Genomic DNA, 6,078 nt, shown 5'->3' on the forward strand with positions numbered 1-6,078 from the left:
GAATTACATCCAGGCCAAATCCTTAAAACCCCACATCTCTGACAAATCCTGTTGATCACAAAACATAAAGGATATCAATCGGGATAATGTTCATTTAAGACAAGAACACCATAAGAACAAGAATTTGCCATAAGGCTTTTTCATAGTTGAGACCCAGAAGAAATGAGGTGGGTTTTAACACCCTCTTAGCAACAACTTCATTTTGAAATGCACAATGAAGATGTGGCAAGATAAAGAGGATCAGGTGTCTGAATGATCACTCACCAACTTTTTCAGGCATTTATGAACCCTGTCTTGGGTTCTCTCCTCAAATAAAGCAACACTAAAATGAGAACATATATTTGCAAAAGGCTATTTTCAAAGACTGAAGATTTTACTTAACTGTCTTGATGGGCAGCAAAAATAATTCTTCTGGGTTATTTGTAGAAAGACAAGTATATATGATTCCAATTTGATTCAGCTGCCTGAAAAAATTTCTGATAAGCTTAAGCACTGTTCCTTATTGTCAAACCATTTGTCCCGAAACAGAATCACTAACTAACCTTGAAGAGAAGGGTAAGTTTCAGCTCCACAGTTCCAATTTGCATGAAGCTGAAATTATGAGAAAAACAATCTCATTATGCAAATCCTCTGAGGAGAAACCTTCAATAGTTTGTCTTGGGCTCATGCAAGGTAAGAAAATAATGACGAATGTGTATGATAAAATGGTATCACTGTCGTCATTAATACCAATGTTATGAGACACAATCTACCTCACCGTTACCATATATATGCATTTCTTCCTTATTTTTCCTTCAGTTCTAACCATTGAAGCCAAATTGTGCAGTCAGTTTTACTTTTCAGGTATCACACAAATACCTCCTCTCCCATCTCAGTGAATTTTGTTTTCTCTTGCCCCACCTCCCCCTTTTCATTTTTGTAAGGCTATATGGCAATAAAATTACTAAACCCTAGAATAAGTTAAAAACATCTTACTGTCTCTAGATCTATTTCCTTAATTAATAAACATGCTCATGTTAACAACAGACCTTTAAAAACGTTACATTTTGAGACTCACCAGACTATACTTAAATGAAACTGCATATACTGAGAGTTACACTAGCAATAAGAGTCACAAAATACAGTACCTCACCCTGTACTCCGATCTTACACATGCAGCCCCACAGAACTTAACAAGCCTATCTGCATGAGTTCAGCCTGCAGAATCCCACCAACGTCTGATGTTTACTGGGTATTTGGTATTAAAAGATACAGGACAGATTCTCTAGCCTTTTGTTTAAAAGCTTTTCCTTTATTATCTCCAGAAATTTATCTGACCAGAAAGCTTAACATTTACGTGTCAAAGGAGTGTTAGGATCTGTGATCATTCCTCAAATAGAAATGCTTGTACATCCAGGAACAACAAGCTATTCAGGGCTCTGTATCATTTTAATCAAAGTAAATCTACTCTACTGTTAAGACTTTTTAAATACATACTCACTCAAACCAGAATTAACTGGAACAGAGCACTAAGAAAAATTATCCTCTTAGAGAAAGAATGTAAATACTATTAATGCATGGGAATGTATGGTCACTACACACTCACCTGCTGTGTGTTAAAATTACCCCACTCAGAAATCAAATGGGAAGCTGCTTTCGAATTTCTTTTTTCTTCAGTGCTAAGCAAAAGTTCACAAGCAAACTTAAACGGCAGAAGTTTGACCAGGAAGAGTCTTTTCCATATACGACTAAGAAAGATGTCTGTACCTATACAACACAGAATTAGGAGGATACGTTCAGATGATGTGGAGCACAAGTACTTTCAGAAGTGGCATTAATCTGCTGACTTAATGTATAACAAATTAGCACTATTTATGTGCCAAAGAAGCATGGTGCTCCTAGAATCTAAATATTAGCTTCAGATAAAATAATTTCAGTGAAGCCTTCCTAAGCAGCAACTCTAAGTAGGCCCTCTGTGCCTGCAGGATATGACTCATTGCTTTGCTAGGAAGGACTTGAACATTAAATGCAAACATTTATAATCACCTCTCCATGCCCTCCTTAACACAACTGAAAAACTGTAGACCTGTCCTCAGCTCCTCAGCTGCCAGGAAAACACCACTGAGATACAGAAACAAACAAACAAACAACCCCAAACAAACAAAACACAACAACCACAAAAAACAACTTTAACAGGTCTCTCCTGGCAGATCAACCCAGATGATACCTGCCGCTCAGTGAGCAATTCTTTCCCAAATCCTTCCATGATAATTGCAGGGCTGAACACAGGCAGCAGAAGCATCTCCACTGCATCCCTCAGGTCCCACTTTTGCCTCCCCCTAAGTTCCATGCTGTTTGTCAGCAGTGGCAGCCTTCAATGGATGAGCTGTCTGCAAGTCTCTCCAGCACCAATGCACATCCAACAGATATCCAGCAAAACAGAGGACAACTAATGTTGAGCAGCGAAGCTGGGTAATACCAAGATTTTGCTTTAATTACCATTCTTTCAAAAGGACAAGCAGGAGTTTTCAGAGAGGCCTTTAGAGGGATCGTAATGGAGAAGAAAGGCATCCAGACTTCACTGTTCCCTTAGTACCTCTCTGAATATCAGAACCTTGTAAAATATTCATACAGATGCACCCATTTATGTCTGCAAAATCCCTTTCCTCAACTCCCAATAGCCACCAGGCTAGCAACTGGCCACAGCCATATTTTAGTTGAACAAGGCTGAGGGGTAAGAAGTGGGGAAGAGGAACAAACAATGCAACAGTATGTGTTTTAAGCCAGCATGCCTTGCCCTCCCCCTGAGGACTCAGCTGCAGTATAATCAAAACCAGGGTGAAGTCACAGCTGCAGCCACAAATCAACATTTGCCTTTACGTATGAATCTCATGTAGCAAAATTGCAAGGTCCTTATGTAACAGTGAAGAGAATATACGAGTTTTTTCTACTTGCCTTTTGCAAAGCACAAATGATAGACAATATGAAACAAAATATCAAACAACAAAAAAAAACCCCCAAAACCGGCGGAAAGCACAGCCAGAGACACAGAGGCGGTATGTCTACCTTGAGACTGACCTCCATTCCACTTCCTTTTTTCTGTGAGGAGGCAATTTAACTTCACTGCTTTTAAGAAACTTCCTATTAGAAAGTTGTGGTTTCCTGCATTTTTACTGCATTTTCCAAAGCTGCATCATCAGAGCAGGGCATATTCCTATGGGAGCTGAAGGTCCAAAACTGTAAGCCAATCTAATAAATAACAGTGAATGTCATGGCTAGTAAAACTTGTAATCTGAACACATACAAAAATTAATTTCACTTTGTACAATTACTTTTGAAACTCTGCTTTTCACATTTTCCTGGCAGACACATATAGCCACAGCCACCAAATAATATGAACAATATAAAACATACAAGCCATCACTTACAAGTTGTAATTTTACTTTGGTGCATTTAAGGCCATAATCAATCATAATGAAAAAAATTTTTCAAGAACTAAAAATGAACTACCAAGCTGACTTAAGAATCTACGTGGAAGCTCATGCTTCCTTTATCTTGTGCAGAGGTGAACCTGCACCAGATAATTGAAAAAATCGTGCTGTCACAAAATCAACAGGTAGAACCAAGACAAACAAGAAGAAAATAATAATAAAAGCCAAAGAAAACAAATTTAGAAGCCTCCAAAATGACAAAAAGTACAAATCCACATTCCTGTTCTCCCTCCCACCCCCCCAAAAAAAAGTTTTTGATTCAAAACATTAAAGTAAGATCAATGTAACTTCCACCAAAGCCTAGAAATTAAGTTTTGAAAATTTCTTGGAGGCATCTTCTGACCCTCAGGTCCTTTTGTCAAAATCATGCAATTTTTCACCATGAATCATGGTGAGAGCAGCATTTGTGGGGCTGGATGAGGAGTATACAGGGCACTGCCAGTCAGTACTCCTGGCTCACCCCAATGGCAGCATCCCTTCCCCTCAGTAAAACCCAAAACTTAAAACCTCTGTTCCATAGAAGGTAAGGTCTAATCAGCATAGAAAGGTTACAGTGAGGACTGGAGATACAAGAGAGGTTACTCTTCCACTAAACTCCTGGGAAAGAATGACTTAGCATATTTATCTAAATTATTATCTAAATTAAATATAGAGAACATGGGTGTGCAGAGCAGGGTGAAGCATCTTCCTTGGCCATCCACCTGTTGCTGTTTTGTAGTTATCGTTGGGAGGAGGAAAATGCCAGAGCAACTTTCTTGCACAAAAAAAGATTGTCTCAGTCAGAAAACATGTTACTCTGCTGTTACATAATGGGTATTGCCATTTATGAGAAAAGAAAGCAAGGAGAATAGCAACATGTTATCACGCTGGTGTTGTATTCTGGAACACAAAGAAAAAACTCAATATTTCCCCAACTATAACACAAAGTACTGAATCACAGAATGTAATTAATATCTGAACTTAAGGATATATACGGAAAATACAGTCCACAGATAAAAGAAAACCCTAAAATACAGGAAAAATAAAAAAGGCAACCTGAGTGCTTTAATTTCTGATCAGATAAACCAAGGATTTACAGATAGTGGCTGAATATAGTCATTGATGGGGATGATTGGAAGTTTGGTTTAAAACTAAAACAGACGAAAACCCAAACAAACAAACAAATTCCACACCAAGGACTCAGAAATCCTAGGTTTAGATACAAGCCTGAAGTCCTGCTGGCGTCAGCATGACAAAACCAGTAAAATCCTTCAAAAGAGAGACGCTACTCTCCACAGCTTCTATGACTTAGGTGCTCTCTGCTATCAGACAGCACAAAGAAAAGTATGTTAAGAAAACCGTACGAAAGAAAAACCCAGGGCTTAGGAAGAATAAAAATTAATCTATTTTCCCGAAAGCTGTCTAAAGGTGGGAGAAGACTAAGAACTTTCAAAGCTTGGCTAATATGTGGTCTGCGTTGTTTAGATGCAAAAAAAGGAAGAAAAGTGATTTTTTGACAAATCTAATCAAAACCAAATAAGCAAACAAAAAGTTTTGGAAAGTTATTTTATTCGTGTCTGTCTTCGTAAAATCAGGGGACATCTGTGGATTCCCCCACCTCCTCCTTCTCCAAACAAATCAACTCCTCTCCTAGTAGATTGCAAATGATCAAATCAATGCAATAATCATCTTGATTGTTTTAGCCAGCTCTCCATAGACATGAGTTCACAAGAGAGGCAGCCATGCAGCTTCCTCAGACATTTAGTAAAGACTTTTGATCTTTCTTTGAAGAAGCTTTTCTCAGGATATTTAAAAGTCTGTGGTTTATTTTCATGTGTGGGGAAAAGCAACACTGAGGCGAACACTCCCACACAAAGAAATGCCTCAACAAAGCTACGCTTGTCAAAAATACCCTTGAAGAAAATTAATATATACTCACTTTGAAGGTATACGTTTTTATCCTGTAGTCCTCACTGTGGTCTCTGCTGCCTATTTCATGACTCATGGATGTATGGCACTCCATGCAAACACCAAGCAGATAAAAAAAATAAATGAATGTCATGGAGATGGCTGCAAGTTTGTATCTTAGATACCCAGAGCAGTTACTGTGGGGTAACAAATTAACTTACACTTGATAACATATACTAGATAATCCTTGTTTACTAACCATACATTTTTCATTAAAAACAAAACCAAGGCACTTAGAACTCTGTGTACTACTGCTCTTCTATTGAAAGCTTATAAAGGACCACTTATTTTGTATTTGCCATGTGCATGAAGCACAAGAGAATGACACACTTGGTACACAAATACATTAATTTAAAATGTTATGTGTATTATGTATGCTAACCCTAACCGTTCCCATTTGCCCACAGCTATCATAGCTAATGATACAATAACACCCTGTTTCTTCAATTAGATTCTCTTAGAGAACTGTGATTACAGGCTGCTTTTTAAAACGACCTTTTATCACACTACCAGCACAGTTAAGGGCACACGAGAAGACTGCTTGTCATAAGCACTTCTCTGCCAGTCAATTTACCTTCCAACAGAAAAGAGGAAACACACTACAGTAGACGCACTGACCACCGAGGCAGTGTTTCTATATGCACGTACGTACGTGTAGGGA

Source organism: Buceros rhinoceros, unplaced genomic scaffold (assembly GCF_000710305.1).
Source record: "Buceros rhinoceros silvestris isolate BGI_N320 unplaced genomic scaffold, ASM71030v1 scaffold21837, whole genome shotgun sequence".
In the NCBI taxonomy this organism is placed as follows: Eukaryota; Metazoa; Chordata; class Aves; order Bucerotiformes; family Bucerotidae; genus Buceros; species Buceros rhinoceros.